The sequence below is a fragment of the Astatotilapia calliptera genome, unplaced genomic scaffold, assembly GCF_900246225.1.
Source record: "Astatotilapia calliptera unplaced genomic scaffold, fAstCal1.2 U_scaffold_4, whole genome shotgun sequence".
Classification (NCBI taxonomy): Eukaryota; Metazoa; Chordata; class Actinopteri; order Cichliformes; family Cichlidae; genus Astatotilapia; species Astatotilapia calliptera.
Genome location: NW_020535778.1, coordinates 845708 through 856816, shown reverse-complemented (window position 1 = coordinate 856816; position 11109 = coordinate 845708). Strand labels below are relative to the sequence as shown.

Genomic DNA, 11109 nt, shown 5'->3' with positions numbered 1-11109 from the left:
GAATCAGAGACACGTCTCCATCCTTCATCTGTCTGTCCTGCAGATCCACCTGGTTCTTAAAAGATGGATGCTGGTTGTGTGAATTAAAGTGACCGTCCCGATACAAAAGCACATATTGATCCCCCAGGTCAAGTCTGCTCCACTCTACAGTCATATGAGGATGTCCGTTGTTTGGAGCTCGGCATAGAAGAATGATGTTCTTCTGTCCAGGCTTAGCTGTGACAATGTTTTTCTGACCTGAAAGTGGAAACAACACAGATCAGAGAGGTCACGAAGGTTAAAGTGAAACTTTTCATTTCTAGAACAGTGATTATTGTGATGGGCTCCATCCAAAAACACTCAAAGAGAAGCATGAAACATATGAGTCCAGCAGAATTTCAGGACCGTGTCAGCTAGTGGTTATATTGTATTGATGTGTGCTCAATCATACAGGTAAGGAAATCCCAAAAGTACATATGGGTGACAGATGAAAGAAATGAACATGTGTTTTAAAAAATGAATAAATGTTGCCTGAAATTATACTATGGTTTCTGATAAGTGCAGAGAGCTTAAAGGTCAAAGTACAACAGTTCACTTCTACAACAGCCAATCACAGTGAAGAGTCTATCTCTGATCCTGGTTTACAGTGGCCGAATTAAATCTGAGCATCAGATCTGTTAAAAAACTGTCAGAACAAAAACGGAGCACAGAGAATAAAAGCTCCTGAACAGAGTGTGAAACACATTTCATTAAAAACAAAATCTTAAATAACATAAAAAAAACAACTTTACTGTCACTTTTGTGAGCCACTTGCTGGGCTCGTGTAGACAAGAACATGCCCGAAAATTTTAATTTTTCAGTTTCACCATCACAAATTACCATCGTCATCATCCAGCACATTTAAATCAGTTCGAGTGAGTGATTAAATGATTAAGTGAGCCTTCAGTTCGTACACCAGGCCCTCTGGACCTCATACTAATGAGGTCACATTGGCCACCAGTGGCGATTTTTGATATGGGCGACATGGGCCGTTGCCCAGGGCAGCACCACGCCAGCGCATTTTTGTGATTGCACAGGCACCGATCGGTTTTCTATTCTCCATTTGTGGGGAGTAAGGGCGCCCTCGGTTTGCGTGCCTGCTGCTTGCTGCACAGAGAGGGGCGGGCCTGGCCGGTGCAGCATCTAATAACCAGCTGGCAAAATGAAACAAACCAACAAACATAAAAACGCCAGACATCATGATATAGACTAGTAATTTGCACTGACGTGATTGCTAAATTCTATCACATATACGTGAAACGTGAGCGCGAGGGCCCTCAGTGTGCCTGCTTTCTGCTGCTGCTAAAGTCTCACACACAACCTGTCGAAACTTCTGTTTACCTTTGTTAGTCACTCGGCTATGACAGTAAACAGTAGACACTGATGTGGCTTATTGAATCTTTTGCACTGTGTTCAGCACAATATTAATTAACCATTTATTGGAAGAGCTGATTGTAGATTTTGCTGTGAACGCGGACACGCGCGTGTGAATACTCAGATCTGTAAATGTGTAATGATGCGTAAGATGCACAGATATGAAAAAGTCAAGTGTTGCTCAAAGCTCTCGAAACAGACAAGTCACGCAGGTTTTCCCCCCTCTCTGGACACGTCATTCTCTCCACCCTCTTCTTACAGTTTACTGAGCCTCGCAGGCGCCTGCGGGACTAGACCGAGCGACTGCGTGCTGTTTGCGCCTCGACACAACGCAGGCTCAGATGGACAGACTTCCGTGTGCCTGCTGTAAGTGTAAGCTTTATTCTTTTATAAACATATGACATACATGTATTAGAAGCTCTGTGTTATTATAACGATGTTTTGTTGCAGTAGCATTCGCGGACCGATCTGTGCTGAAAACACGATTTAGAGAACAAATGATACTAAGCAACTAAACCCGAGACAGACACAGGGATTCATCTTTCATGTAGTCCTTTTTCGTTCAAATGGTCCGAACAAACGTGTTATTTCTAGAAATCTTAACCAGCTGGTCCGAGCGATGGTGAAACGGAGACGGCATCGGCTTCTCTTTTTTATAGGCGGAGCCTGAATAACCCGCACCTACAGCGCTTACTCAGCTTACAAATATTTGATGACCTCTGAGTCACACAGAAAATGCTCACGATTTTAAAGCCAAAACACGTTTTTATAGATTCAAAGACAAATAATATATATTTATATAGTTATTGTACAGATACACACAGTAAAAAGGAGCTCGTGTTTCAGGCCTGGTTTTGGATTTGAATCTACAGTCAAAGACGTAAAATGGCGGCTGTTTGTGCTCGTTCAGCCATCTTTGTCCTGATCCTCAGTAACATTTAATCGACTTGTAGAGCTTTAATACCTAAAGTATTTGAAATAAGGTGTGACCTTAGATTAAAAGTGTTCCTTCTTTAGTGCTCTAGCTACATATTTGTAATCTGTGTGGAGATTCTAAAAGAATATTAGTCTTTTTCCAACTGTATTTTCCGTATTTCAGAACAGTTTACTGGCGTGTTAAAGCTTATTCACAGTACAAACAGGGTTTTTTGTGGGTGTAATTTTGATCACGGAGCTGAAACACGTTAAAAGTCATGTTTTAGTCTTCCTGTGCCAGCCTGTTGTGTGTTACTTTAGTTATAATGGCTGTTTTAAGCATAAACCCTCATGTTACTGAGCTAACCCTACCCCACAGCTAGCAGGCCGTGTTAGCGACACGGGAAGGGCGCGTCCCCTTTCTTAACGGCTGTTTCTTCTGATGTTGTTTCGTTTTTTAAATAAAAACGTAATTTGTGTAGTCAAGGTAGCGTTTGGGAGGATTGCTAAGGAATGCGTTGCTTTGAGACTCTAAACGACCACCGTGTTTAAACTGCGACAGCAAACAACGAGAATAACGTGTGAAAAATAAGATTAGAATTTTTAAAAAACGTTGGGTTGAGTAACATCTACAGCAGCATTCAGCTTTTTTTTTTCAAGCTAACAGGATCAAGTGTCTAACCTGTAATTTACTTATATGACTCAAAGCTGCCGCTGCAGAGTCCTCACACTTAGTCGACACAAACCACAGTTCATCTCCTTCAGTAACTCTGATGATGTAAAGCACAACTGAAAGCTCTGCTGAATTCATTCATGTAAGCTTTGCACAAACAGTGACTTCTTCCTGCCTAATCTATAACGAATAAAATCAAATATCTGAGGAAAAGCAGTTTTTAGTGTGTTAGACTATTTCCTGACATCCAAAGCATATTGGTTTTGCATTATTCACTGATCTGAACTGCCGTGTTGTTTTCAGAGAGAAACACATGCATGAAACCTGAGCTTACACTGGATCAGTTAATAGTTTTTTTTTTTTATTCCAGCAGTGTGATGTTCAGTTGTGAGTTTAACAAACTTAAAAAAAACTCAAACTGTATCAGCAGCTTATGGCACAAAATGGAAAATGCAGTTACAATTAACATTTACATGATGTTGCTCATTTTCACGAGTGATATAATGCTGTGGTAATACTGATCTCGCCTGATAGGAGGCAGCCTTTCTGCAATATAACAGCTTGGACTTTTTCTGATGCAAACACTCTCAGAAAGACTGTTGAAATTAGGAAAACCAATGGAACATAATAAGATGAAAAGAATAACATACTATGTATGGTCGGTCTAAGATTACGGTGAATTTAGCCAGCGGTTTAGCACCGGCTACAGCTAATTGGAGCCTAAGCTAACCAGCAGCTGCTGTAGGGGCCGTTTTGCCTGGTTTAAATACCAGCGTCCGTCTCCGATTACAGCGAGTGATATTAATACTCGTCTCGATCTTGGACTACGAAAAATGTAGCAGCGGATGACTAGTAAGACCAAACAGTGATGGCCCTGAGAGCAGCTACAACGATGTAGCTCCAATTAGCTCTAGCCTGTGCTAACTCGCTGGCTTCGGTTAGCCGGGGCTAACCCCCTGGCTCCGCCAAGGAACAGCACCTGTTAGGCCATCACTGCTCGGTATTAACACTCGTCTCGATCTCCCATTGCGGCTAGTGAATGTATTGAGCCCAGTCTCTAGACGGTTAACCGCTAATTAGCTGCAGCTACTATCTATACGGACCGCGATTGCTTCGTGTTAATGTCCGTTAGTCGGAGCTAGCTGCTGGCTACTGCGGTCAAGTGAGCCCTCACTTACGAAGTCACAGTCAAGCTAGCCGCCCCGCCAGCCGCACCTAAAATGTTGTTGCACTACTCTTACGCATATTACGGTATAGGTGCCGACTGTCTTAGAAACTAAGTGTTTTCTGTCCTGACACTATTTTACTTCACAATCCACTCCCAGTTTTGGTTTATCTCCACTTTTCCCCCTGTGATCCACAGCCAAAATTACTGTATGGTTCAGAGAAAATTAACAATAAAATTTACCCAATTTACTCTACTGTACTTTGAATATTCTCATATTTGAGCTCAGATTACAGGAAAACTGTAAGAGGTGACGCAGATATTTCACTGGATTGTGACTCTAGGCTGTCGCCACTCTGCACCCTGTGATCCACAGCCAAAATTACTGTACGGTTTTTGAGAAAATTGATAGTAAACTTTGCACAATTTACTCTACTGTACTTTTAATATTCTCATCTTTGACCTCAGATTACAGGAAAACTATAAGAGGTGACACAGATATTTCACTGGATTATGACTCTGAGTGACCCCCACTCTGTCATCCCTGTGATCCACAGCCAAAATTACTGTACGGTTTTTGAGAAAATTCATAGTAAAATCTTCCCATTTTGCTTTACTGTACTCCACATATTAACATCTTTGAGCTCAGATTACAGGAAAACTGTAAGAGGTGACGCAGATATTTCACTGGATTATGACTCTGGGTGACCCCCACTCTGCACCCTGTGATCCACAGCCAAAATTACTGTACGGTTTTTGAGAAAATTGATAGTAAACTTTGCACAATTTACTGTACTATACTTTTAATGTCCTCGTCTTTGACCTCAGATTACAGGAATATGAGAGTATGAAACAAAAATTGGGCAGAAACTTTCCTCTCGTTTCAAATTCTAATAAAAGCGACCAGGTAATGTTTAAGAGGTACGACAAACTGACGCTGGCGAAGACTAACATGTCCGTGTCACTGCTTCTTTCCACTTTTTTCAGCCACTAGTAGATGTTAACAGAAAATGCCACCGATTGTTAAATAACAATCAAGATTAGTAGACGTGTCGGATGATTTTCTTTTAATAAGCCATAGTCCCTGTTGTCAAACCAATAATCTTCTTTTAAAAAATAAGAACCTTTTTTGTCATTAAGTGTTTAATTCAGTGTTTTAAGGAAATTAAAAAGTATTGCTGTGTGATATATATTTTATATAGTTTACCTTACGAACACTGTTTTTGTACCAACAGAACGGCTTGTGCTCAGAGGATGAGGGCAGGCTTTACATGGTGTGAGATTGGGGGGGGAAAAAAGCTTAAATGAGTGAGAAGGACGATGAAGGAAACATCTGTGCTGTGTCTGCTCTGTAAGTAGCATCTCTGTGTGAGAAATTTTGTATGATGATACAATTTCCACATCTCCTTCCTCAGGGTTTAGGACAGTAAGCTTCATCCATCAGCCATCAACTTAGAACTAAACAGCAGCACAAAGTGGTTAAACTATTAGCTGCCAGTACATCAATCAGTGTGACCAAGCAGCTGAGGGGCAGATTTATAAAAGAAAAATAAACTGTAACGACTGTAACGCATGTATATCTGTTCATAACTCCTCCCAGATGTGTGAATTTATCTGAATTGAAATTTTGATATAAACTACCTAGGGTCATTATTTTTATAACAGTCAGATCCTTACAAATTATATTTATTATTAGCTGATATCAAAACAAACTGTAACATTATGCGTACGTAGGACTGGGCGATATGGCCTAAAATTCATATCTTGATATTCTTTAGCTGGATGCTGACACATGATATAAAGCATGTCCCAGACGTCACACAGACACTTTTATTAACATACAACGTAGATGTACATTAAAAAAATACTCCAAAATAAATTATCAAGATTTATTAAATAATACTCCATGAATAAAATATAACAATGTTCTTTTGTGCATAACAAAAAGATCGCAATTGTGCAGTCAAATGTAAACTAAGAAGTCATAGAGCATAATAACAAAGACAGATTTTGCAGCTGCTCTGTTCCCATGTTGCTGCGTGACTGATAGCTTTGAGTTTGAAATCTACTTCGTACACATTTCTCTCAACAAGCCCCAGTTTAGGGTCCATTATGCACACACAATACTATGTTGACGCGCAGTACGTATTACTCTACGACGCTTCTGACTACAATAACCGTAATGCTCCGACAATACATCAAGCAGTGCGGCTTCTTAGCTTACCATAAAATTGATTCGACATCAGTAAGCACAACTAGAATTCATACATAAGACGCACCGGATTATAAGGTGCACTGTCGATTTTTGAGAAAATGAAAGGTTTTCAAATGCACCTTAAAGTCTGAAAAATACGGTATATGAGTTTTGTAAGGTAGATTGTTTCGGGGCAGGAGGACGTTTGTTTGCAGCCATCAGAAAGAGAATTAAAAAAAATAAAAAGGTAAAATTGAACTATGAAGAAAACGCGGCGATGTCAGAGGTTCATACCCAGTGGTCTACAAAGTGGATCAAGGGATCTTCCAGGAATAGTGGCGCTAACTTTTGGAGAACTGATCGGTCAGGAGGCGATTATTTCAATCCCTGTTGATCTATAATCTAGAACGTAACTGATTCTAGGACAGTTCACAGCACAAGTTACCGTGTTGATGATACTATTTTAGGGTCTTACTTTACAAAGCCTTAAAGAATGCCTTTAGGAAACCACTGTTGTAGCTGTTTGAAGTTATCAAACAACAAATGATTTGAATATATGCTGGTAAGCAGTAAATGACATTTTGTAGTTAACTCTGAGGTTAGAGCAAATCCTGCTTCAGGCCTGCAGGACTACTGAGTTCAGAGGAAAAAATCGACTCAACTCTGGGTTATTTGTCAGCTTGACAGGATGAAGGCCGACTGACATTGAAGTTTTTTTAATGTATAAAAAAGAAAATGTAATAATCCTAGTCTTAATCTTAACATACAGCAAACATTTTTACTGACTAATAGATAACCAGTAAGTATAAGATGGTGTGTGATGCTACTATTGAGGTAACAAACATTTTCTAATATTAAACTAAAGAAAGGAAAATTCCCTTTCACTCAAACATCAGCCGGTGTGCTCCAATAAGAGGACTCACACCTGAACAGCGTGCTGAACTCTGATTAGGCCAGATTGAATAATGTGACTGATTTTTGTGTTATAATTAAAACAACAGCAGCAGTATCAGTAGGACTGTGCCTGCTGCACTGACGTCATCTGTATGTACTTTGTTGTGTAGACGGTGGCGGATCTGCAGGAAGAACTGAGGACGTCCGTCATGGACGAATCATCATCATCAGAGAGAAGAGAGAGAGTCCGAGCTGAGAGGTAGAGATGCTCTTGTTTGTCTCATGGTTCAGATTTCAGAGTCACAGACGATGGACAGAACTCGTGTTTCCTTTTTCTGTGATGGCCAAAAGCTGTGGTGTCAGATTGTAGTGTGATGTCAGGCATTTGATTCTAACTTGAATTCTTAAAGGAAGATTTAGGGCCAGATTCACTAACATCTACAGCAGCACACAGCCTGTCTGAGATTAAAAAGCTGCTGGATGTACTCAGCGTCAGTTTGACTGTTGTATTGTTTCAGCTGGTTTTATGGTGTTTGTAAGAGTTTCAGGAGGAGAATATTTAAACTAGTCACATAAATATGAATTTGAAAGCCCGTGGCACACAACTCATTGCAAATTGTATAAACTTAGCACCCCCTCAAAAAATTGTCTTGCTCCTTATCCCTAAAAGGAGGGAGGAACATTACCAGATAGAGTAATGGTTCTTTGCACAAGCATTTTAAAGCTGCTTTGGCTCAACTCGGTCCTCACACTGAGTGTTTAGAGGCAGGGCCTCTTATTGCTCGTCAGTAATACGGATTTTACTGAAACGGAGCAGAAATGAGCTGAGTTGTCTTTATATCAGCGGTGTGCAAAGAGCGAGCGACTTCTCTCTGATGAATCTGTAACTTTGTGGTTCACAGACTCAAATGCTCAACTGCGGTTACAATTTGTATTTTACAACAGCGGTCCCCAACCCCCGGGCCTCGGACCGGTACCAGTCTGTCAGTCGTTTCAGACCATAAGGGCTCTATTATTACTGTCCGTTTTATTTTTTGCACAGAATAATTTGCTTTGCGTTTGTCAAGCCACTGCTAATACTGTAAAACAAGAAAAGCTGCCCCACTCTGGTTTCTTGTTACGGCTGTAGGTCCGGGTCCTTATGGGACAACTGGTGGTTCCGGACCCGGATCGCAGACGCCCGTTTTATAAAATACAGAACCAACGTCAAGAGCCAATTGAATTTCTGATTCATAGATTCAAGAGCGTAGTGTCGGCTAAGCTAAGCTAGCCTTCAAGGCTGAAATCTCACCTGCAGACGAGGCATAGCAGACATGGAGAACACCGAGGAAAAAGTACAGCTTTCCGGAACCCCCCATCTCGTACTGGTATCTTCTGTGAAGCTGAAGATAAGTGTTATAACTGTGTAGAGAAAGGAGGCTCGATACCGCGGTTGACCGGCACTTCTGAAGCACAGGCACTTCCTTGTTTTGCCGCCTCCTTCTTCTTCGTTGGCAAACCAGCTTAGAGGTGCATCAATACTGCCCCCTAGTGAGGAGCTGGACCACAAAACAAAGAAAAAAGCCCCTCTGTCTATTAATCTTGTTCGTACCACAAATTTCAACAGCCCATAAATTTGGCAAAAATTACTGAGTGTCTGGTATAATAATTGTCTGTTTGGAATTGTGCAGGACTGGTCTGCATCACAGTTTCACACAACAGTGCCATAAAGATGTGGTGAAAGCCAAATTAGCCAGCAGGTGTCACTGTTGAGTCAGATTTTTGAGAAACTTTGATGCAATTCCAACAGAAATGCTTCAAATGTTTCAGTGTTTCATGAAGCCTTGCTTTGCCCATCAATTGTCCCAGGATGCTGTGATTTTGTAAAACCAACAGAGTCTGTGCCTTGAAGTGAGTGTGTGGATTTCTGCTGGCAGTGTCACTTTTTCTCTGATGATGTGATTTTAGTCCAGTCTTTTTCTCTCACTCGTTAGATGAGAGACTTCTGGCCAGTATGACGGTAATTATTAAAATAAATGATAATGATAAAAAAAATAAAGGAAGACTGTATTTAATTTCACTTTGGATTTTGCTGTTTAAATAAGTAGCAAAAGTTAACAATGATAGATCAGGTGCTGTTTTATTGATTTATACATGTGTGCATATGTCTGCTTTTAATACATAGAAATGATATGTTAAAAACAGACTTTTATATCAGTCTGGCGTTTCCAAAGTCAGAATCCTGGCACTGCTCTTGTCCTGCATTAACCTAGAAAGCCAGTGAGATAAGCTATAACTAAATAGATGTGTAAATAAGTAAGTACTATTCCATTCAATATGTGGAATGACATTTCCAGATGTTCCAGGACTAGTTGTTTTCCCTGATTTTTCTCAAGGATGCCACTCACAGGCTCACCTGTGTAAATCTGTAGATTTGAGGAATAGCTGTTTTATGCATCACAAGCTGCCATGATTTATATATCAGATTTGCCTGGATTGCTGGCCGTGTATTACCAGAAGGAGCATTTTCCATGGAAATGGACTACGCTGTCACCTCTGAAGATCAGAGCTAAGAGCTTGGAACGGGCGGACTCTTTTTACATCTTTAATATATTCTGCAGGCTTATTGGGCAGTGACGTAAACAGACAGTAATTGGAGGACTGTTGAAACCTTTATTTACAGGTTTATAGGAAAACCTTTTATTTACAGGTTTTCAGCTGAGTGTATACGTGGTGGTCGTGGTCGGTGTGTGTAAGTTCTAGTCGTACTTGTCTTCTTTGGTATCTGCACCTCATCACTACGGTGTTGGTCTACAATAAAAACGCACAGAAAGATCTATATCAAAATTCTACAAACTCGTCTAAGTTGTATAATTTTCATGTTAGCAATTATAAATGATACTGTTGCTCACCTGCTGCTTCCTGGTTCCGATATTGTGAAATATCGGGAATATTGGGGAAATGATGCCCCGGGGCCCACAAACAGTTTATTGGTTTCTTAGAGGAGGAGGTAAGGTATGAGTAGAAAGTGTGGGAATTTCATTTATCTTTATAGGATTATTGTTGGTTATTGTTTTTAATGTGGGGATGTTGGAAATGTTTGAGAATATTCCAGGTATTTTATAGATATTTGTTATGTAGTATTTTGTTTAATCCTGAGTGTAAACTGCAGAATGCTTTAATCCAATTAACGAATCCCAGAGACTATCAGTGGTCTTGTATTCGGATCTGTACACTACAGATACATCAGTGTCATTCCAAATGTCGCCATCAACTTCTCTTCTTTCAAGATTTGTCACAGCAATGATGTCGTTCTTGTCAATGGCATAAAAAGACACTTATTCTTGTCACAGCAAACCTGGTGAGCCCAGGTTAATGCGCTGCCATGTGAGCCAGGAGGTGCTGCACTTTTGGATTTGTATATTTCAGCAGAAGCAGCTTCAGCACCTGTGACCTCCTCATCAGATGTGTCTGTGTTGATGCTCTCTATCATCCTCCTCGTCAGAAACTGGCTCATCCACATTGCAATGCTGTTTTCTGTATTTTCCTTCAGCAAAGATATGATCCACAGCTTGGCTTATTGTAAATCTTCACATATTTGCGTTCTGCAGACATTCAATTCACCAAGTAAACTGAGTTGTTCTGCACATGTCGTACATGACTGACTATGTTGATCTGTACTCTACTTGTAAGTTCGAGTCACTGTCCCAGAAAGTAAGAACTTTCTGTTGGAAAATATCAACTTTTTCACTTCTCCTAGGTTTAATTCAAATAAAAACCTGTTAAATATATATATACTGTTTTTGTACCAACAGAAAGGTGCTCCGAGGAAGAGGGCGGGCTTTACTTGGTGTCAGTGAGAGAAATGAAAAAAAGCTCAAATGAGTGAGAAGGACG

The 11109-nt window shown here is 40.4% G+C and overlaps 2 long non-coding RNA genes across 2 annotated transcripts; both read left to right on the top strand.

Moving 5' to 3' along the window:
• The first annotated feature begins 1647 nt into the window (after window positions 1–1647).
• LOC113018112 (uncharacterized) lies at window positions 1648–5436 on the top strand. Its single transcript, XR_003271705.1, has 2 exons — window positions 1648–1758; window positions 5381–5436. It is a non-coding gene; the product is annotated as an uncharacterized LOC113018112 (long non-coding RNA).
• A 30-nt stretch (window positions 5437–5466) lies between these two features.
• LOC113018111 (uncharacterized) lies at window positions 5467–11106 on the top strand. Its single transcript, XR_003271704.1, has 3 exons — window positions 5467–5496; window positions 7404–7492; window positions 11028–11106. It is a non-coding gene; the product is annotated as an uncharacterized LOC113018111 (long non-coding RNA).
• Window positions 11107–11109: the final 3 nt, after the last annotated feature.